Source organism: Canis lupus, chromosome 6, assembly GCF_048164855.1.
Source record: "Canis lupus baileyi chromosome 6, mCanLup2.hap1, whole genome shotgun sequence".
NCBI lineage: Eukaryota > Metazoa > Chordata > Mammalia > Carnivora > Canidae > Canis > Canis lupus.
Genome location: NC_132843.1, coordinates 43,267,067 through 43,290,840, shown reverse-complemented (window position 1 = coordinate 43,290,840; position 23,774 = coordinate 43,267,067). Strand labels below are relative to the sequence as shown.

The 23,774-nt window shown below is 49.6% G+C and overlaps 1 long non-coding RNA gene across 1 annotated transcript; it reads left to right on the top strand.

Moving 5' to 3' along the window:
* The first annotated feature begins 6,256 nt into the window (after nt 1–6,256).
* On the top strand, nt 6,257–8,855 carry LOC140634706 (uncharacterized). The gene is made up of 3 exons (XR_012032096.1): nt 6,257–6,580; nt 6,728–7,830; nt 7,931–8,855. It is a non-coding gene; the product is annotated as an uncharacterized lncRNA (long non-coding RNA).
* Nucleotides 8,856–23,774: the final 14,919 nt, after the last annotated feature.

Sequence of the window (23,774 nt, the reverse complement as noted above, 5' to 3'; positions counted from 1 at the left end):
TCCAAGATGGTCTAACACGGAGTGACCCACACATTTTGTTGTTTGTTTCTGCTTGGAGGTGACCCCAGCCCTTCCTGCACCCCAGGAAGCAGGATGCAGTCACTCTTCAATAATCTATAAAATACCAAGAATCACCTACTCAACATTCTGCAAATGATAGCGAATGTTTTTAAGTACAATCACAGCAGGAGGACATGGTAACGTTAACTGTATCCTGCTTTGGAATGAACAAAACATCCCCTTTAGCCTCCAGCTTCCTTTCCCTCCCCGAAGGAATTTGCTATTGTTTGTAAATAGAGTATACTCCTAGCACCAGCTTCGTTTAACCACATTTCAAACACAGGCTTTCTGATCAGTCCTCATAGGTCAACTTTGATTTTTTTTTTTCACCAGTTCTATTGAGGTATAATTTATATGCAATAAAATGTACCTGTTTTAAGGATATGGTTCAATGAGTTTTGGCAAATGTATACACCTGTGTAACCACCACCATGCTCTAGATGTAGAATATTTTCCATCACCCCAAAAAGTCTCCTTTTCCCCTTTTGCTGTCAACCTCCCTCCCCACCCCTGGCTCCCGGAAACTACTGATGTGCTTTCTGCCACTATAGACTCACTTTGAAGGGCTTTGATTTTAATGAGAATATACTGTAGTAAAAAAAGTGGAGTTCTACATTTTCTGCTTGACACCCTCCCTGGAAGGGGACCACATGAGACAGTTCAACCTTGAAAAAAATTGCAATTTGTATGTTACCACATAAAATCTACCCCTCTGTTGACTTCCTTTCCTTGACTAGTGTGGTAAATTGTTTTCAAAGATGATGCCAACAATTCCTCCCAGCCCCAGACCACACACTGCTCCTCCCATCTAGAGGTGGAGCCTGTTTCCCCTCCCTATGAGTAAACCCAGAGTGTCTTTGTAACTTGATTTGACCAGGACAATATGGCTGAAGTGCTCTGCCAGTCTAGGCCCAGGCATTACAAGACCATATGGTACCTGCTTCTGGGCTCTTGGGGTTCAGTCACTACATATAAGCTCAGGCCAGAGTGCTGAATGACAGGTGTCTGCATGTAGAGAGGGACCCCAGCTAAGGTGCTAGATATGCAAGTGAAGCCACCTTGGGTCTTCTAATTCCTACCAAGTTGCCAGCCAATTGCAGCAGGTGATCTAGGCCAACCCGACCCAGAGCAGAAGAACCACCCAGCTGAGCCCAGCCAACCCATAGACTCATGAACAATAAACAGTAAATCTTTATTGTCTGAAGTTGCAAGGCCTTGGCATGGTTTGTTACACGGCAATATATCGCTAATGCAATCAGGAATAGTGTTGGAAAGTAACGCCCTTATGAAACCATGTTCAAGGCCTGGCATGGTCAATCGCATGCCGCACTGACTCACAGTTTGTTAAAATCAATCAGTTTCTCCTGAGCCATCTGAGCCATATCCACAGGCCTATTAGAATCAGGGAACCCAAGACTGGTGTTCAGGTATCTGGCAGGCATGGACGACCCACTCAGATAATTCCTGGGGCATTAGGCACACTCCCCAGACCAGAGAGAGCCACAGGAAACTTACTCTGGAGATAAATTATCTGGCCAGTGGAGAATTTGGCCTTCACCTACCATTAAGCCACAGGGCAGGGCAGGTATCAGCTGCCAACATAAGCAGATCACTTGCCCTTTCTTTCCTGGAAGACTCTATCATCTTCAACCAAATCTCTAGGTTATGGAAAAAAGATGTCCTCTAGCAGTAACTCATTTGAATCTGGGAGGATTCCTAATAGGATGTATGTAAATTGTTGCTCTGAATGTTTGAATAGCCAGGTGGCAAAAAACAAGGGGACCAGGGCTTCCTGATAACATCAGCTGCTGGTAGAGGTTGTTTTGAATTAGGTAAGGAGAGTGAAGAGAGCAAAACTACTTGCCCTGGTTCACCTGAAGTACCCAGTAATGGTGAACCCCAGAAGAGGAGGATACTTCTCTCCTTCTAGCTCAGAGTCTCAGGGTTTACAATGGTCTGAGCATATAGTCTGCACGTTCACGTTCCCTCTGCATGCACGGTGGTGGGCGTTGGGAGAGTCTTCTCCCAAGAAGCAGAGGAAGGGGAAGGATTGGGGATGTGGCAACCCCAGGAGGCTTCCTGCAAGAAATACCATGGATGAGTGGCAAAGATGAAGGAAGGGCAGGGCCCAGGCCAGCAGTAAGTGTGAGACCAGCACAGAAGGGGAGTCGAGAGGGTCAGAGTTTTCATATTCTAAATTGGTTTCCATCATTTTGGGATAAATCAAAAGGACTTGACCCTTTGCTTATGCTCCATCTCTTTGTTGTGTACAAGCATTTCACCGTGCTTTAAGCACAGCACAAGTGAGAGCAGAGTGGCTGCTGTTAGCTCTGTCTGTAACTGGAAGATGGCCACACCCTCTGGCATCAGACCGAATAGGAAAAAGGCCCCAGGGTGTCCTGTGCTGGGGACACCAGGTGACCGTACAGAGTCTGCTCCAGCCAGGAGATCCCAGCAGGTGCAGGGCTGATGGGAAGTGCGCAAGCTTGGCCGGTTTTCCTGCCCAGATGGAGCATCAGACTGAGTCACTCTTCCCTCCCTCTGCCTGAGGAGCCCCGCCACACATTTTCTGCTCCCATGTGCCAGCCTATCTTTTCCCTTCCCTTGGAGCTCTTCCCTTCTCTAAGGACAGCAAACCAATCATAACTAGAATCCAGAACACACTTCCCATGATACACTTTTCTTCCCATACCGAGTGTCTAAGAAAAATGGTCAAATGGCCAACAAACACCCTCCCCGCTTCAACCAAGCAAGAATAAAGTACTTAGCAAAACCAAGCAGCTGTCAAGAATTTCTAAAACAAAATGAAGGGGCGGAGGATCAGCTGCGCTCTAGGGTGAGTGTAGAGTCATCTCTACACTCATCACCTTCATAGACTGAGAAACCATATTGATATTTTCAAAGCACAGATCCCGAAACATATTTAAAAATGTTGAATATGGTTTTTGCAAGTACTTGCACACACATTATTTCCTGTGTCTCAACAGCTGCCTTCCTGGATTCTCCTGAATCTTTAGCACCGGGACACAGGGCTGGGGCACCCACCATGGTCAAGGTGCTCACAGGGTGGGTGCGTGTGGCATGACATGTGCATGCCCCAAAGGCTTTCCTGTCCTTCACTGATCTTGTTGGCCGATAACTGTCTGATGACGTTTTAGAGACAGCACTTTAATCTCCACGTGGTGCAGTAAAGCAGCCTCATTGGCTGGGGATGTTCCTCAAGCACATTATTAGGGTGAAGTTTACTTTTGGACTCTTTTGGTCACAAGCTGCAGAAACCTGTTTGAATTGGCTCAAGTGAAAAGGAGGCATTTACACCAGGATAAACTGGTGTCTTGGGGAAGCCAAGGGTGAGATGGGCAAGCAGTCTTGAGAGGGACTGGAACCAGAACAAACACTCATCCCAAACAGATGTGACGTTTTTGCAATCTGGGGAGGATGCCTGAATCTTGCAAGGCACAGACATAGTTAGGAAGCCTGAGGAGCTCAGTGGAATAGGGCGACCCCATGAGGGGTTGGGGGACAGACCTGATAGCCAGGAAAAATGCCCTATTATATATACAAACTGAATGAGTGCTAAAGAAAGCATAGCAGATGGGACAGATGAGTCAACATATGCCACCGATAGCATTTGAAAATTCACTTTATTTAATTCGCTGAAGTAAGTTCCATATGAATTAAAGAGTAAACATTTTTTAAAATAATTTTTAAAGTATATCATTGGAGCACCTGGTGGCTCAGTCGGTTAAGTGTCTGCCTTCAGCTCGGGTCATGATCCTGGGGTCCTGGGATTGAGCCCCTCATTGGGGTCCCTGCTCAGCAAGGAGTCTGCTTCTCCCTCTTCTGCTCTCCCTGCCTGTGCTCTCTCTCCTTCTCTGTGTCAAATAGATGAAAAACAATCTTTTAAATAAATAAAAATATATCATAGATACTGAAATAAAATATAAATGAATATTAATTAAGGCTTTAATGAAAAGAAGGGAATAACTACTAACCCTGGAAACCACACGGGAACATCATAAAGCAATGTTGACCAGGATTGACATTTGTTGAGAGTTTACCATCTAAGTCTCAATTTTAAAGCACTTTGTCCACATTATCTTGTATATCTTCCAATCTTATGGAAGTGGTACCATTGTTCTCATTTTTAAAGGTGAATAAACTGAGGCAGAGAGATGTCCAGTAACTCACTCAAGATCATACAGAAAGGTGTGGAGCTTTATATCTGGAATGTGCCCCCAAAGCCAATGCTGGAACCCTCTGTCTGAGCTCTCCACCACATGAACTTTTTTTTTTTAACCACATGAATTTAAATAGGCTTACATGGGGCTGCTGGGTGGCTCAGTTGGTCAAGCATCCGACTCTTGATTTTGTCTCACATTATGATCTCACGGTGGTGAGATCAAGCTCCAGGCCAGGCTGTGAGCTTGGCACAGAGTCTCCTTGGGATTCTCTCTCTCCCTCTCCCTCTGCCCCTCCCTCCCACTCCCATGCTCTCTCCCTCCCTAAAATACATATATCAATAAATAAATAAAATCTTTAAAATAGGCTTCCAGGGGCCAAGTTTGTTCACTCATTCATTGAACTCACACTGAGGGACAGACACGGCTTGAGGCACTGGATGTGTAATGATGGATTGGCAGCCATGGCACCTGACCTCATGGAGGTTATGCTCTATACTCCAGAATCTAGAAAAGGTACAGAGCAGATTTACAAACTAATGAAAGAATTTCTGATTGTAGTAAGTGCTTTGAGGAAGAAAATATAGGGCTCTGTGATGAATAGTGATTGGGATAGGGGGCCTGGCCCTGACTGGGTGGTTGGGGAGGGTCAGAGGAGGGAGCCTGGCCGGTGGATGAGTTTTGTGGCATCAGGGAACAAGAGGAATCCAGAAGGACTCAGGTTCTGGGCTAGGGTGGATTGCAGTATCACCTAATGTGACCAGAGAAAGTACAGCAGGTTTGTAGAAGAAAAACTAGGATCCCATCTTGACATGTTAAAATCTTTTTTTTTTTTTTTTTTTAGCTAGAGTGCTCAGGGCGGGTGGGGGCGGGGGGGGCAGAGGGAGAGAAAGAGAATCCCCAGCAGGCTCCATGCTCAGGGTGGAGCCCAAAGTGGGGTTTGATCACACAAATCCTGATATCATGACCTGAACAGAAATCAAGAGTCAGATATTTAACTGATTGAGCCACCCAGGCACACTCTGACATATTAAAGCTGAGTAGGACACCCAATTGTGCTTTATAACCCCTAATACATACATAGTGAGCATCACAAAGCATTAACATCAGGCATATTGACAAGAAAACGCACTGACCTTCCAGTAGATGTGTGGGCAAAGGGTGAGAAAACACAATTTAGAAATGGGAAGTCAGAGCGCCTGGGTGGCTCAGTCAGTAAAGCATCTGCCTTCGGCTTAGGTCATGATCTCAGGGTCCTGGGAGTGAGCCTCACATTGGGCTCCCTGCTCAGCACAAAGTCTGCTTCTCCCTCTGCTCCCCATTCATGCTCTCTCTTGCTATCTCTCTCCTTCTCTCTCAAATAAATAAATAAAATCTGTTAGAAATGGGAAAACAGTGAACAAACATGGGAAAATATTCAGTATCACTAGTAGGCCAAGAATCCAGCTTGAAATACTGATAAGGCCACACATTTGTAACTATTGAATTAGAAAAATACTTTTTTTAAAAATTTTTATTTATTTATGATAGTCACACAGAGAGAGAGAGAGAGGCAGAGACACAGGCAGAAGGAGAAGCAGGCTCCATGCCGGGAGCCCGACATGGGACTCGATCCCGGGTCTCCAGGATCGTGCCCTGGGCCAAACCGCTGTGCCACCCAGGGATCCAAAAAATACTTTTAAAAGAGGAATATCCAGCGGAGCCAGGGCGGCTTGGGTACTCCTCACACATTGACGGTGATGTCATAACACGGCACACATACTTTGGAAAGAAATTTGCCAAGTGTCAGAAAAACTCCTATATCCATTGACCTCATTTTTTTCACTTTGGGAGTTCTTTCTCTCTTTAGGAAAAGAGACTGTGTGCCCCTGGTATCGACCACAGGGGAAAATTTGAGCACAAAGATGAAGCAGTAGGGAGACAGTCATGGATGTGGTGGGCCATCTGCTCGGTCCCAGTGTGACAAGGCCTTCATCCACGACAGCGGGTTTGCTTGGGGTGGTGGGAGGTTCCTCCTGGCCACTGCGTAGATGCCCATAGAAGCAGAGGAGGCAGGGAGGCCACAGCCGGCCTCGGGCCTCTCGTGGGCTGCAGGCCTGGGCGCCCACAAGGAACTCATCTGGGTGCTGCATGTTCTTCACGCCCCCGCTCTGCATGGGCTTCGTCTTCAGCACACTTGAAATCGCAAGTGAAGTGGCTCAAGGTCATCTGGCGTTCAGCTTCTCAGCATGCCGTGTGGTGTTCGCTGCAGAGCACACCCCCAGCTGCTGACACGGTCACTAGGCAGTTTCCCTGGTGACTGCTAAAGCCGACCTGGAATGCGCTCTCTGTCTCCAGTGGTGAGCTGGAAATCAGCGGTCTTGGGGGGACGGGATTGTTCTGTAAGAGTCAAATGACCTCCCAGTGTTTCCATCTGTGAGAGGAGGCGGGATCTCCGCCCTGCCTCCCGGAGAGCCTGGTGAGTACAGTCTCATGACCCCTTGCAGCAGCTCTGGCCAAGGACGCTCAAAAAATCGCCCTGGCGAGTCAAACTGACCAGAGACTGGCCAAGGGAATCAGAGGAGGTGCACAGGAACGCTCCCATCACACCACAGAAAACTGAGCATCCGGAATCACTTCACCCTCCTTCCCATGACCAGCCACCCTCCCCGGAGAGACTCCTGTGTCCAAGTCGGAGAGCACTTGGGAGCACCCCAGGACCCTGAACCAGACCTGGGTTGTGTTTCTGGGTGCCGCCAAGCCAGCAGTCTGGGGATGGAGCTGCCACAGGAGGCCAGGGCAGGTGGCTCTTTGGAGAAGTGCCAGGGAGACGGACGGAGCACCCCCAGAACACTCACTGTCAGCCTCTGCTAACCTGCTGGGTACCCAACGTTTTCTGGAACCAGCTGTGTTCACTTGTCCCCAGTTTGGTCTCCCAGGAACACAGCAGCTAGATGCACCTCCCGGTGGCCACACACCTGCACCCTTATGCCCAGTGTGATGCGGACATCTGGGAGCGTGCCTCCAAACACCACAGAAGCCTGGGATCACTGTGTAAGAATGCTCTGACACAGATTCTGAATGCGTGGTGCTCTGCGCTCCTCCACCCCCACCTTGCTCTGACACCCAGCCCAGGACAGGCTGCTGAGCCCTCCTTAGAGATCCCGACTTGGCTTGTCACCACCCCCCAGCCCCCACCCCCACCGCCGTGCCTGCTATGTGGATCTGGCTGCACTCCTCCTGCAGATCCGTGGCCCTGGACCAGTGAGCCGTGGCTGGAGCTCCAGCCAGAGAGGCCTGGATTTCTCTCCTGAATCAGGGAACAGGCCCTGGCAGCTGTGCGGAGGGCCAGGAAGACGGGAGCTGGTGGCGGGAAGGCTGCAGAAAGGGCAGAGCACCTCCGTAGGGAGCTGCGGGAAGCACCTGTTTCCCCCCTCCCCAAAGTGTGGTCAGGGGCTGGGTGGAGAAATCAGCCCTACAAGCCCCCTGGAGCGACTAGTGTCCTGAATCTCTACAACCACATTTATTCCAAGGCTCTCGACAAGGAAGTCCCCAGCTAGAGAGACCCTGCCACCCAGACCTGTGCATCTGATCCTGGCGGGGCTTACAGGTAGGGGAGCATCCCCAGGGGCGGGCCTGACTTATTTCCTCTGACGCCAGAAGGAGGAAGCCGGTGTTTCCTGTTGTCTCACTCTTGCTCTCTCTCTCAGATGCTTGAGGACCCAAGGCTGAGAGCCCCGCAGCAATCCTGATCCCATCACTGCTGGTCACAATGGAGTCCTGAGCCTCACGAGCCCCCTGCTCTGTACGGCCCCGAAAGGCTGTTTATTAATAAGACCCCTGGGTTCTCACCCCAGACTCAGTGAATCAAAGTCTTCAGACCTGGAGCCCCAACTCTGTGTTTTTAAGGGTCCCAGGAAATTCTGAGGCACAGACTGGGGTGGGGACCACGGAGCCTGGTTAGCCCATCATGTCCAGATATGGAGAGGCCCCTGCAAGGTGTCTTGCTGAAGCCACACAGCTCTTAGCGACAGTTGTGGCTGGGCTCTTTCCTCCCCAAACAAGGTGAAATCCCCAGGTAAGACCCTTCCTTGCAGTCATGCTGGCACGAGGGTGCTGATCCTTCCCGGTGCTCCTGGGGAACGCAGTTGACATTTATTTAGTATTTGAGCTAGGCCCTTGGACGTTGCCCTTTTAACCACACCCCGGTGGAGGCACACAATTATGTATATATTAAAAGTTTTTAATCATGCAAAAGGAGGACAGAAAGACACTCCTGAGACAGACTTTCCATTTCTGGCTGCATGATCAATTTCCTGTCACTGGATGTGGTTCCCGGCTCACCTCCCTAAGGCTCATACCAGGAGAAAGCTGGCGCTGACAAGCATTCTCTGAAAAGGAGAGTTCGTTTCTTCTACTCTTGAGCCTCAAAGGAGCCAGCATGCAGACAGGGACACTTGGGTGGCTCGGTGGTTGAGCATCTGCCTTCGACTCAGGTCGTGATCCCAGGGTCCTGGGATCGAGTCCTGCATTGGGCTCCCCAGAGGGAGCCTGCTTCTCCCTCTGCCTGTCTCTCTGCCTCTCTCTGTGCGTCTCTCATGAATAAATAAATAAAATATTTTTAAAAAAGGAGGAATAAGGCATATGGATATCGAATTGCCATCTCTGTGATAGATAAAGCTGATATTGGAGAACATGGCTTGTCCTGGAAGTGAGTAGGTCCCCCCTACCTTACAGTCAACTCTGGACCAGGGCAGCCTCCAGATGGTGAGAGAGGCAGATGCCAGTTCCCCTAAACCATGAACCATGGACCAGCAGACCACAGTGTGTGCTGTCTCCCGGGGCCGAGTCGGCAGGTTGGAGGGAGACCAGGGCGTTGCCCTAATGGTACCTGGAAAGCTGGTCCTTCCCACAGTTGGAAGGCAACATGAAGAGAGGGGAATCACCGAAGGGGTATATTCCCTTCCTTGCTCAGCTTCTGTTCCCTGCATGTTTCCCTAGGACCTATGCAGGGAGGCGACAGTGGGCTGAGGCCTGATTAGATGTTCCTCGTTCTCCATCCTGATCACCTTACACCTGCCCACCACGCCCGCACCTTCCTCCCTCGCCTGCTGCCAGACGTCATCACCTCCCATCTGGGTCACTCCAGCGGGCCCTTGCCTTGGTCTGTTTGGGCTGCTATGACACAATACCACAGACACAGTGGCTTACAACATAAACAGGGGAAATTTACTTCTCACAGTTCTGGGAGGTTGGAAGTCCAAGGTTAAGGGGTGGGCAGATCTGGTGAGGACTATTGTAGTTCATAGATGGCTCTTCCTGCTGTATCTTCATGTGGCAGAAGGGGCGAGGGGGCTCTCTGGGGTCTCTTTCGCATGGGCACTAATGCCCCCACGATGGCCTCACTTTCAAGACTGCTCATCTCTCAAAGGCCCCACCTCCCAACACCACTTTGGGCTAGGTTTTCAGCATATGAATTTTAGGGGGACACGACATTCAGACCATGGCAGATCTCCACTGTAATTCACCTCTCACACACTCTTCCAGAAGCACAGATCTGGCCTTGCTATTGTGCTTCTAACACCCCCCAGGGGCTCCTCATGGGTTACAGAACAAGGTTCTGATTAGCCTGGCCCTCTGCCAGGGAAGAGCCCCAGTCTTCCAGTCAGGGGGACAGTGCAAGGACAGCGTGGGTTCCAGTTGCCAGGCCTGAAATGTCCTCAATCTGGGTTCCCTGAAACTGTAGCTCAATGCATTTGTTGAAGCTCACCCAAGTTGAAACGAAGAATCAAGGTCAGGTTCCTCGGCTTAGCATCAGCCCAGAAACCCAGACGTGTAACATCCACGGTCCAATGGCTGGATGTCTGATGAAGCAGATCGAGCGTGTGAGGACATGGGCGCGTTTCCCCAGTCCGACCCACGCTTGGGGCCTCCCATGACAGCCTCAATGTGGGGTCCCACTGGGTCCTCACGTGCATGGCACAGAAGGTCGAAGTTGGCTAACAAATCAGTACTAGCTCAGGCCCTCTTTTCTCTTGGTCCACGAGGGACCCCACAGACTTTAGGATGAAGCTCAATTTTGTGCTAGTGTTCACCATGGATGCTTCCCCTCCTGTCACAGATGGTGCCCCTACCATGGCGGAACTTTGTGTTTTCACCCGAGTAGACCAAAGCGGGAGAAGCAATGCAGGAGGGGACACCTGGCACACAACCTCTCACCATCCCGGGGGCCGTCCACCCTGGTGTTCACACTCCTGCGTCTACCTCTGCTCTCTCCTGAGCGACCTCAGGGCTGATGACTCACTGCCCTCCCGCCCCTCCTGGCCCCTTGCAGCGGGGTATCCAGGGGTCACTGCTGTCCCCTGTCCAGTGTCCTCTGGATGTGGAAATCAGCCCAAGAGGTGTAAAGTAAACTGTCCTCTGATGACAGATGGTTCTGGGGTGGAAAATAAAAGCAATGGAAGAATAATGATAGTAGTTATTCCAACTCCTTTTTTTTTTCCTTGTGGGGAAATGTCATACATAAAACAGAAGGAAGCGAGATTTTGCCATAAATATATCTTCCCAGAAGACTCCAACAGTGGCTCTGTTGAGTGGTCAAGGACTGATCTGGCGGAGCTAGTATATACACAGTCAAGGAGGAGAAAGAGGGCCCGGCCCAGGTCCTCGGAGGCCTCGACAACCTCTGCAGGCATGTCCTGGTGGGACCTGGCCACCCCAGACAGAGCAGATGGCAGAAGCCTCTGACAGCAGGAAGAGCCACCTGATGGCCTTGGGGTAGCCAGTCCGTGCTCACCCTGGCACCCCTCCCTGCCGGGGCCGAGGGCCCATCTCTGGATGAGGAGATGGGCAGCCAGCTTCCTTTTCAAGGGTCCAAGTGAGCACCCGACACGGGTGAGGAGGGAGGGTGGCCAGGTGGTTCCACTAGTGTCAGCAGGGGGATAGACCAGGTTCCAAGCCCATGCCCCTGGGGTCAGCTTGCTGCCATTTACTTCAAAGCACGGGGGGGCTTTTATGGATTATACGCTCATGTTCCGTCTGGCTCTCTGCCTCCTTGCGAGAGCGGAAGCTGCCTGTGGGTGGGGACTTTGTCATCCACTGTGTCCCTGACACCTAGAACTGTGCCTGGCACATTTAGGTGCTCAATAAACATTTGAAGGAATTGACCAATGCGTGGCTCAGTAACCAGTAACAAACACGATAACCTGACTCTCATATGCTATACGGTTCTATTTTGTTTTATTTTAAAATTTATTTATTTGAGAGTCAGAGAGAGCAAGAGAGAGAGCAAGCTGGAGGCAGGCAGGGGGTGTGGGGGAGAAGCAGACTCCCTGAGGAGCAGGGGATTCAGTCGGTTAAGCATCTGCCTTTAGCTCAGATCACGATCCCAGGGCCCTGGGATTGAGTCCCACATCAGGCTCCCTGCTCAGCAGAGCGTCTGCATCTCCGTCTCCCTCTGCAGTCCCCCTGTGCATGCATTGTCTCTCTTCCTCTCTCTCACAAATAAATATATCTCTTAAAATTTTAATTTATTTATTATTTATGATAGTCACACACAGAGAGAGAGAGAGAGGCAGAGACACAGGCAGAGGGAGAAGCAGGCTCCATGCACCGGGAGCCCGACGTGGGATTCGATCCCGGGTCTCCAGGAACGCGCCCTGGGCCAAAGGCAGGCGCCAAACCGCTGCACCACTCAGGGATCCCACAAATGAATATATCTTAAAATTTTTTTATTTTTATTTTTTGGGACGCCTGGGTAGCTCAGCAGTTAAGCGTCTGCCTTCGGCTCAGGGCGCGATCTTGGAGACCAGGGATCGAGTCCCACATCAGGCTCCCCGCATGGGGCTTGCTTCTCCCTCTGCCTGTGTCTCTGCCTCTCTCTCTTTCTCTATGTCTATCATGAATAAATAAATAAATAAATCTTTAAAAAAAATTTTTTTTTCTTATTTTGAAAGCACCGTATGGGCTGATTCCTCCCACAAACCATGGTTGACAACACTGCCCTCACTGCTTTGTGACCCCCACCCAGCATGTCAACTTACCTCCCTGGGCCACCAAAAGAGGGGATGAAATTGCACGATGCCTGTGGCCCCTTCTGTGTCAGGGACCTGCGTCTCTACTGCAGTCGAAGCCAGGCCATCCATGGGCCAGGTGTCCTGGCTCAGCAGTGGGGGACAGGCCTAGGCTGGCAGAAAGAGCCAGGACAGGAGGGCTGGGCTGGGGTGGAGCTCATGGGACCCAACTGCTTGCAGGACAAATGGGCTCTCAAGTCAAAGTGGCCTGTAGGCCACCCGACCCAGCTTTTATTTGGCTCTGAAGGGACAGCCATGGCCACCATGGGACATGCCTTCCATCTCAGCCAACAGATACTTACTCTATTGTGGTTCTGGTTAAAATATTCAAAGCCTACCAAATCGGGTAAGATAACCAGGTGGAAGAGAACTGGGTGGACTTTCTTTGTTATGAATCCTGGTGGGTGTTCCTAGAGGGACAGCTCTGACTCTCAAGCCCACCCCCACCGGCCACTGCCCAGGGTTTGTCAGGGGATGGAGGCAGGAATCCACGGAGGTGCATGGAATTGTGCACCGTGCACAGAGACAGACAGATGTGAATGAGCACACATCCAGCAGTGCTCTGCCACCGTGTGTGGCATGAAACATTAATGATCCCACTGACTCACTGGCCAGGTGACACCATGCACACCTCTTGCTTACTGACCTTCCACTTGGCCCTTCTGCCCCCTAGCTAGACTCAGTTGCTCTCCTCTCTGGGTCGGTGCCATCTCAGAGGTAGGGGTGGTGATGGAGTGGGTACCTGTGCACCCCCACGCTGTAGCCCTGCAAGCAGAGGGCAGGAATTCAAACCCTCACCCCCACCCTCCGTCTTGGTTTCCCTCAAGGCTATCTCTGTCTTGGTTTCCCTCTCAGGTTACTCCTGATTTTACCTTTAAACAAGATTTTTGTTTGAGCAGCAGAGCATCCCCCACTTCCTAGAGAACCCTGTTCTTATGGTCCCTCCCTGAAAGCCAGGAAGGGGTCCATTAAAGGACTGGTTCAGAAAGTGGGCTCTAACTGGAGGCCTCCACGGGGCTGCTCCCAGTGCACACACATGGAGGACAAGCAGGGTCCTGAGGTCACAAGCCCATGACCACCGCACCGATGGGGAGAACTGAGTGCAGCTCCAAGCTGGAGCATCAGAAAATCTGGAAGATTCCAAGTCATCTCAGCCAGTGAAAATGCTTTCAGATTACTTTGCTTTGTTCAATCTTACCTCAAACAAATAGGGACCTTCTTCTTCTTCTTTTTTCTTTTAATAAGATTTTATTTATTTATTCATGAAAGACACAGAGAGAGGCAGAGATACAGGCAGAGGGAGAAGCAGGATCCCCGCTGGGAGCTGGATGTAGGACTTGATCCCAGGACCCTGGGATCATGCCCTGAGTCAAAGGCAGATACTCAACTACTGAGACACCCAGGTGTCCCAGAACCTAGGCCTTTAAATGTCACGTGTGGACAAGGATCAGCAGATAACAAGGAGAAAATTTTAAAAAGAAATATTCTTATTTCCCAGAGTATTCTCCCCAGAACATTTATTCACTTAACATTTACTGAGCACCTACTGTAGACTGAGCCCCTGGCTAAGCATTAGGAATATAAAGTTAAAGAAGACTCACCTCTTACCCCGGAGGACCTGGCTGTTTAGTGACGAGTGACTTGAGCGTCTAACCTGGCATGATGAATACCAGAGTAGAGATGCATGGCTACACAGGGGGAGCTGGGAACACAAAGGAGACGGACTGAGTCCAGAATGGCAAGAGCTGGGGTAGGAGACAGAGCCTCAAGGAAGACTTCCTGGAGGACTTCCTGGAGGAGGAGGCAGTGGAACTCAGTTTCGAAAGATGGGTGAGGACGGTTTTGCCCATTGCCTTTGACATCTAACCACTGAATTGGGTCCCTTAGGTCAGAGGTCCTACCCAAGAAAGATGGCCAAGAATGGAGCCAGCTAGAGACACAGAGGGCAGAAAGGATCTCCAGGACCCTCAAACACCCAGGACATCTCAAAAAGATGAGAGAGTGCTCATCTCTCTCCTTGCTGGCCTCCTTGGAGGCCTATTTTTAAGATCATTCTGAGGCGAGTCCTTTCCAGGGCTGGTACCTTTGAGAGGGGCTTTGGGGCCCGTCGACATTGGGTTTGTCTCTTTGGGACCTTGATGCCTCTATAAGCTGTTGGTGTCTGGTGGGTAATCAGGTGGCACATTTATGTGCTGAGCACTTATTGTGTACCTACTGTGTGTCAAACCCTCCCTGAGCCAGTGGGGTCCACCTATGAGTCAAGAAGCCCTCAGCCCCAGAACCTGACAGCTTATTATGTGCACTTTGGATGATCTCAAGTAAAACAAAGTACCTCAAATACGCTTTTGCTCGCTAGAGCTCATTTAGGATTTCTTTCTTTTTTTTCTTTTAAAGATTTTGTTTATTTATTCATGAGAGAGAGAGACACACACACACAGGCAGAGGGTGAAGCAGGCTCCATGGAGGGAGCCTGATGTGGGACTCGATCCCGAGTCTCCAGGATCAGGCCCTGGGCTGAAGGCAGCGCTAATCCACTGAGCCACCCAGGGATCCCAATCCATTTAGGATTTCTTAAAAAGGAAAAAAAAAAATCTATTCGACTATCCTTTTTTCTTCTTTGGCAAAGATTCCTTCTTAAGAACTGCAGTGTTTCTGCTCGCTTGCTCAAGCATCCAGTGTGTTAATAGACTGTTTTCTTCCTGTGTTGCTTTTGTTAAGAAAAATGAAGGGAGCACCCCCTTTCCTTTCTCCTAATGACGCAGCCGCAGCCGAGCATTTTCAACCTGACACCCCCTCCCCCTGCCCCCTGCCCCACCACTTCCTTTCCCCACCTCTTCCCAGACCAATTTGGCATGTTTCCACTTTCCATCATCAGGTCCAAAGTGCAATGTGACAACCCGGTAGCTCCTGGGACTCACCCCTGCCCTGGGCGCTCTAACTTCCTCGGGTTCGCTTCTTCAGCACTTGCACTGGGGGCTCATGCGGTGGAATTGAGCAGATCTGAGTTTGAATCCTACCTCCAGCACCTACTGCTCACTCTGACTGGGTTTCCTCCTCTATACAGCTGAGCTGAACCACCAAGCCCAGTGTGGACTTTCTTAGGCTGGCAGAGATCCTGGGGGATGCAGTTCAGCATGGGAGGGGGCTGCCATGAAAATCTACTGGACATAAACACAGGGAATGAGTCTAGCATCAAGGCGATCAGCCGCCAATCACTCATCCAGCTGTGCAGACCTGGTATCCATGGAATGGGGCTCCCACTTCTTCCCATCCCATCCACCCTCCCCAGGGAGGCCAAGGTCAGGGACGATCCAGATGACTTTATCCCATGTGTTCTGGGAAACTCAGGACTGCCCTAATTTCTTTTTAAATATTGTCTGCAGATGTCCTCATCAAAATGGCCAAGAAATCCAATGTGTCGGCATCTGTCCAGTGCCCGAGACTACCCTACATACCGGGACTGGCACAGCGTGACCTGTTCCAGCACGGGTCCCATACTTCATTTCTAAAGTGCCATTGGTAAAGCTGTGATGTCCCTGGGGGACAGAACAGGAAAGGGTGGTTAGGTCCATATGGCCGGTCTCACCTGTGAGAAGCCACTCTTTGCTCAGGGCTGCGGGGACATCTGGGATCCGCAGTGGGCACTGTGCAAGAGCAGCCACCCTGCACAGGCCACCTGCCTTGAGCATGACCACTCACAGGCCGTATTCTGTGTATGGTCTTGATCAATTTTCATAATAATCCTGCAAGGCAGGCCCTGGCTTAGACTTTTCTAGGTTGCCAGGGGGTAGAGACAAATGATGTTTGCCCCGGGCTGGGGAGGGCGATTGTAAAGACATACCAGAGATGAAGAAACACAAGGTCTGTGGTGCCTGGACATCAGGACCTTGGGGAGAATCAGGATGGTGTTTGGGATCCTGCGGTGGCCGGTGTGTGTGCGGGTCCCGCCCAAGGGACACCGCGGGCCTGCAAGTGCCTCTCTTGCCCTCCCCCCCGCTCCCCCCCGGCTCTGTGCCTTCTACATCCCTCCCTCTGCTGCTGCTTCTGCTACTCCACAGATGCCCTCACTGCTATGTGCCCGATGGGAGTCCCCTCTGCATGGCTCCTCCACTGATCTCTGGGACAGTGGCTGCGGCCCTCCTGCGGGCCCACATCGAGGATCTCTGCTTATGGCCACAGGGCTGCCTTGGACTGTCCAGGTTCCCAGGCTCAGTCAGCAGGGGGGAAGGTGGGCTGCATGTGGAACGGGGCCCCCCAAACTCCGAAAGGGCCAGAGTTGCTGTTCTGCACCAGAGCTGGTGCAGGTGTTTGCTTTATTCAGAGATGAGAAAATGGGCCTCTGGGAAGAGTCAGTAGTGCAGGCAGAGCAAGGGTCACACTCAGCTCTGCCTTCTGCAAACCCTGTCACATCTTTGCTTCCTGTTTCTGTTCACCCATGCACCGTCGGAGGGAAAGGGGCTTCTCCTGACTTGAACCTGCTTTCAGCACCCATCCTGCTGACCCATCAACCCCAAAACAGCTCCCCACAGTTCTGCTTCCCAGCCGTTGACCTAGATCTGAAGATCCCTCTGCCAGAGTCCCTAAGGAACTAGCCAGTGAGGGTCCTGGCGTCCAGAGACCCCAGGGGACCTGCCATTGGCCTGATGGCCAGATGAGTCTAGGGGTGGTGGAGGCCAGGCCTGGGCTGACGGTATGATGGCAGAGCTAAGGGAATGGAGGGTCAGTAGGAACGGTGGCGCTGGGTGGCTGCAGGTCACAGAGTGCAATGCAAGTACGTGCAGGCCTCCACGTTATCCTTCCACCATGGGACCCCCCGATCAGCAGCTGGTGAGGTTTTGGCCCCAAATTACAACATGTGGTTGAAGGTATCACATTGAGACAGTGAGACAAACCATTCAAAATCAGGGCTGCCCTGGAAAATCCAGTACGTCTTGTGGTGTTTGGGTTGGGGTGTGCGGTTGGGTCAAACTTCGTTTTCGAGCTTCAGTTAACCACAGGTGGCTGGGGCCCAGGAAGGAGGTGGCTCTTGCAAAGAACTAGGGGCCGCCCTCGTGAGAGGCACCCTCCTCCGAGCAGCCAACTGCTTCTCAGTTCCTGCAGTGAGCTCCCGCAGATCGAGGGAGAAAGCTCTTGTCAGCTCATGAACTGCTCAGCTGTTCCTCCCATTTTGCAGATGAAGAAATAGAGGCCTTTGGAAAGTTAGAGGGCCCTTTCCAAAACCATAGAGCAAATGAGGAAGCTAACCCCAGGGAGTCCACACGTTCCTGTCACGTAAGACTCGCTCCTTCTGTCCTATCTGTCCCCAGTGAGGTATGGTGCCAATGTCCAGTGCTGGCTCCATGGCAACTAACAAATAAAAAGGGTGAAACTCCAGCTCAAGAGGTATATAGTCTGCTGGTGACGATAAAACAGGAAAGCAGAGTGGGACTGAAATTTTAGCCCATCTCTGCTCTCCAAGAGTGCCCCTGGGAGGAGTCAGAAGAGCCACCTCTTAAAAATCTGCACCATCAGTGCCCTAGGAGGTGAGCGGCCCCAGGACCACGCAAGCCTGACAAAGTTCTCTAACACTGAGACAGTGGGCAATAAGGAGCAGCAGTGTGTTAGGGAGCTCCCGGGTGCGGGAAGCAGGCCGGGGTGTGGTGGTGGGAGGTGCTGCAGCATGGCCTGGGCGGGGAGGGCTGGAGGAGGCCCTGTCACCACCCACAGCCTGTGCAGGAGCTGGCTGATGACAGGCGACCTCACCTCTACCCTGGCTGTCACAGCCCATCCCAGCCTCTCCTCTGCGGCAGGTAACCCCTGCCCCAGATAATGCAGTGTCTCCGTCCCAGTGTGGGTGTTGGCTAAGGTCTGGGGACCCCTGGTTCCATGCCCTCCCTCTCTCCTGTATCCCCAGCACTCGGCAGCCTCTCCACAGATGATTACTGGAGGACCGAATGGATGAGTGGATGACTGATTGACAACCAAGTGACCAGTCACCACGCCGGGCACTCTCAGAAAGCCTGAACATTTTGTTTGCTTCCAGTTTAGGGTTAGGGTAAGGATGAGATGAGAGTGATATGCTTTTCTATACTCCTCTGATCCCAAAGACTGCTTTAAAAAAAAAAAATCCATGTTCCTTTGGGGCCATTTTGCTTTCTTCTTTGTTTTCCTCTTTCAGTTTCTCACCATGGAAATAAAATATGGTCATTACAAGGATTTTAAAAAGTAGGATGAAAAGGGGCACCTGGGGCAGCCTGGGTGACTCAGCGGTTTAGTGTCTGCCTTCAGCCCAGGGCATGATCCTGGAGTCCAGGGATCAAGTCCCGCGTTGGGCTTCCTGCATGGAGCCTGCTTCTCCCTCTGCCTGTGTCTCTGCCTCTCTCTCTCTCTCTCTCTCTCTCTCTTTCATGAATAAATAAATAAAATCTTTAAAAATATTAAAAAAATTTTTAAAAGTGGGGGGCACCGGATGGCTTAGATGATTAAGTGTTGGATCCTTGGTTTCAGCTTAGGTCCTGATCTCGAGGTTGTGAGACCGAGCCCTGTGTTGGCCTCTGTGCTGGATGTGGAGCCTGCTTGGGATCCTCCACCCTCCCTCTGCTCCTTCCCCCCTAAGAAGAAAAAAAAAAAAAAGAAAAAGAGAGAAAAAAAGCCTCAAGAGGCTGGGAAAAAAAATCACTCGCGATCTCATCATGAAAAGGGTTCAACACAGCGTGTTGGCAGATTTTCTTCAGGACGCTGGTGTCTCTTGGGGACAGAAGGAGAATTTCAAGGGCCTTGGCCTCAGGTAACCCTCCAGGGCCTGCGTCTCCACTGTCCCTTGCAGCCATCTCTTGGATCCACAGAGGAGCCATTCCCACATCTTTGTCCCCTCCCTGGCCCAAGGGCTTTCCGGAGACTGTGGGGAGCTCTGGCTGGGCTTGATGGCGATGGCAGGCTTCTGGGCTTGGGCGTCCCCCCTGCAGCCTGGGGGCCAAGCAGTCCTAGTCAGCATATAGGTGTTTGGGGCTCTGTTCGTCTCTTGCCCTATTGTCCATTCTTGACTTTGCCCGAGGCCCTGTCTGGGCCAGGCCTTGACACTTCCAAACCCCCGAATCAGCCACCAGCATATGGCTAAAGTGAGATGGAACAATGGAAAGAGGTTTGGTCTGCAGGCTCCATGTACACAGCTGGACTTCCCAGGAGGAGTCTCAGGCCACATCCATGTGGGAGTCAGTGATGTGGTTGATTAATTATGTCTGCCCTGGGCCTGGCGTGGGAATATGGGATGGAAGCCCTTCCTGTCATTCCAAACATGTGAGGGTCTAGGCCTTCAATGAGCATGATGGGAAAGGTGGGTTAAATTCAGAGTCCAGGGCACCTGGGTGGCTCAGTGGTTGGGCGTCTGCTTTGGCTCAGGTCATGATCTCAGAGTTCCAAGATCAAGTCCCGCATTGGGCTCCCCACAGGGAGCCTGCTTCTCCCTCTGCGTTTGTCTCTGCCTCTCTCTCTGTGTCTCTCATGAATGAATAAATAAAATCTATAAGAAAAATTCAGAGTCCAGTGGTATATGCTAACGTGAGCAGTATTATTGGAATTCCCATGAGGGAAGACTCAAATCAGGCTGGAAGCTCCTGAGAGGAAGCCAGACAATGGCCGGGCAGGGAGGGGACCAGAGCAGGCTCCAGACTAGGGAAAGAATTTGACAAAAGCACCATCATGGCTTGTCCAGGGGAATGCGGACAGACCCGCCTCTCAAAATAATTATAGAACCTCAGAGAACGCGCAGCCAGAACTTAACGGGTAGGTTCAATCGTATCTAGATCAGAGGAAAAATGCATTTAAGCTTTTTTAAAGCGGTGACTGCTATTTTTAAACTAGTGAAATGTTTAAAAACACAGAGAGGAGGGAAAAGGCCCAAAGAATAATATAAGAAAAAGTTCCTCTTCATTGTTTGCATTTTGTCATATTTGTCTCCAGTCTCATTTTATTTTTATTTTTATTTTTTTTCATTTTATTTTTAAAAGTATAAAACATGACATGTGAGGCTTTGGCCCCTCAAACCATCACCCCATCTGATTCCCCAGATGCAAGAACCATGGCTATCAGAAATGCAAAGAGCATTTCTTTTTTTATTATTATTTTTTTAAAGATTCCATCCATTTATTCATGAGGCATCCTCAAAGACCATTTCTAGGATATGTTAAGTATTTCTACATATCCCCCTATGCACACTGAGACATTTCTCAATGACTTTTCATGCCTTTAGTTTTCAAGAGTCAGGGTAATTTTCTGTTTGCAATCAGCACAGACTGGAGCCTGCCCTGGCCAAGCACTTCCCCTTGAACACCGTGGAAATGCTCCTTCCGTCGACCCCCTGGTTGCCCACCCCTTCCTGGGCAGCTACCCATTCTTGTAGGTTGAACACTTCCATTTGGCATGTGTTGACATAATTCAGGAGAATTCTCGCCGGACTTTCTCTGTGTCTGTCATACCATACAACACAGAGCTAGGCTTGACCCGGAAGGTTGGTGCTCAGAGATTGCCAACCAAGTGTGTAAAACCCTTCCATGGGATTTCCTATGCCACATGTGGGACACTGATAACTCACTCCCTTTTCCTATGTTGTAGAAGGCATTCTCAACTTGGGGTCTTACAGACCTCAGAGAGTTTGTCACTAGGACCATATTTAAAATAATTGGATTCTTTTGTAACCTTACATGTTTTATTTTATTTCTATAAAAACATTATTCTGAGAAGGGGTCCACAAGCTTAATTAGCCTGCCAAAAGGGTCCTGGCACCCAAAAAAAGAGGCTAGAAATCCCTGTTTAGCTGGGCATGTTGCTGCCTACAATGAGATGACACTTCCTAGTTCGTTCTGACAAACATTGTGTTATAGAAATGGTGTTTGCCATTTCTTCAAAGAGCCCTTAAGAAGAGGAAATCTGTCCTTCTTTCTCTCTTCCTTCTTCCTGATTCCAGATTGCAGACATAATGGCTGGAGCTGCAGTAGTTATGTTGGGCCTTGGGGATGGAAGCCACAGATGGCAGCACAACAGGATAGAAGACCCTGACAACGTAGAGGGCTTCATAGCCCCAGACCAACTATCTCCAGGCTGTGTCATATGAGAAGGAAGTAAGCTTCTAGTTTACTGAAGTTGCTATTATTCTGGGCTTCTGGTATTTGCCGCCAGGCCTAAACCAAACTAATGAAGCAAGTTTCTCTGATGATAAATTGAAAATGGTATTGTTTATCTGAAGAGTTTTCAGAAATCACTCTCATTCTAGAGAAAGAATCATTTCAAACCTAGATGATGACTCCTTTAGTGCCTGATCTTACCTCGCATATTTAAACAAGACTGAACTGGTGGAAACATATTTTATTCAGAGTTTCCAGTTTTGACACAGCTAATGGAATTGATGACCTTTGAAACTAATTTTTCAGCCACTTCTTTCACCTACTTTGTCTCCTTCAAAGAGCATTTGTGAGTAGCCTGGCTTTGTACTGACCGGGTTCTTCATTTATGAAAGTGACTTTTCCTTACATCTTCAGAATCTTTAAAACCAAACAGTGAAGATTCTTCTGGCATGTCCATTACATTATTGATGGAGTCAGAATACGTGTACAATATCATAATTCTCAATGACACACTTTTTAAGGATGCTGTGGTTATGGAAAGGTAGAGAATAGCAGTGCCCATCCTCAGAAAGATGATGATGTAATTGGGACAATACGTGTGAAAAGGTAAACTGCATAGGACATGTGCCACAAGAATGGTGTCATCAGTAAGTGATAAGGTGACTTGAAAGAGGAAACAATTACAGTCCTTGGGAGGAGGGTATGGTTAAGAAGCAAGGAAAAGGAATGACCTCAAGGACCAGAGAAATGAAGGAAATGGGTAGACCAGCTGGCTGGAACAAAGTCTAGCTCTAGTGATAGCCCTATAAAGTCTTTTCCTCCTCCTCCAGGTAGAATCCATACACCTTTCCATAGAGCTGTGTCTTTATATAACTTTCTGAAGGCCTCTTCTTCTTCTTTTTTTTTTTTTTAAGATTTTATGTATTTATTTGAGAAAGAGAGAGAGAGAAAGAGAGAGCGCACAAGCAGGGCAAGCAACAGAGGGAGAGAGAGAGGCAGGCTCTCCACTGAGCAGGAAGCCTGATGCAGGGCTCAATCCCAAGACTCCGAGATCATGACCTGAGCTGAAGGCTGATGCTCACCTGATTGAGCCACACAGGTGCCCCACGAAGGGTTCTACTATCATAAGAGGGTGATTATCCCCATGAACTCTCTTGGGGAATGGACATCCTTATTTTATAAGCACCACACCTACATGGGCTTCTAAAGTTCTCATGAATGAATATGATTTCTTACCAGTGTATAGACTAATATTTAAAATTATGTAAACAATTGGGGCACCTGGGTGGCTCAGTCAGTTAAGTGTCTGACTTGATTTTGGCTCAGGTCATGATTTCAGTGTTGTGGGATGGAGCCCTGCATCTGGGTGTGTGCTCAGTGGGTAGTCTGCTTGGATTCCCTCTCCTTCTCCCCCTCCTTCTGCTCACATTTTCTCTCTCTCAAATAAATAAATAAATAAATAAATAAATAAATAAATAATGACCGATTCGATAGCATTTGGTACATTCACAATGTGGTGTCACCACCACCTCTCCCTGGCTCCACAATATTTATTTCCACCACTCCAAAGTGAAACTCCAAACCCATTAAGCACTTTCTCCCGTCTTCCCTTTTGTCTGGCCCCTAGCAACCACCAATCTGTGTTATGTCCATATGGATTTACCTCTTCTGAATATTTTATGTAAATGAAGTCAAACAATATGAGATCTTTTGTGTTTGGCTTCTTTCACTTACCATAATGTTTGCGAGAGTCATCCACATTGTAGAGCATATTAGTACCTCCTTCTTATGGCTGAAAAATACTCCATCCTGTGCACATAATACAATTTGCTTATCTGTTAGTGAACTTTTGGGCCATTCCCTTTGCTTTCAGCAAGGTTCCTACAAAAGGAACTATTTGGAAAACTGTAAATTTAGACAGGGTCTCATAAATATGAACCGAGATCCTCCTGGGATCACCATGTCAGCCCATAACACCCTCAGTTTGAGAGTGCACTCAGCTCCCCCGGCAGGGTTCGGAAAAACTCATAATTATAATCCTCATTTGTTTCTCAGCTTTACAACTTTGTGAGACAAACAGGATGGAAAAAATTTTCCCCACTTTATAGATGAGGAACCTAAATGCTGAAGTCAGGGGGCCTGACTGGAAGTGGTAAGAGTCAGGATGCAAGCCAGGTCTTATGACCAGATCTAGCCCCTACTGAGCACTTACCATTGACAAAAGCCACAGTGAAGGACAGAGTCTGGGTAGGAGGGAGCTTTGTGTGTCAGGAATAAATCTGATGGTGGATAAATGAAAGGAAACAATTGCAAGTCTGTAAAAGCCGGAATGAGCCTGGTCCCCAAGGACAGAGAATGTTTTTCTTGACCCAAACATGCCACCC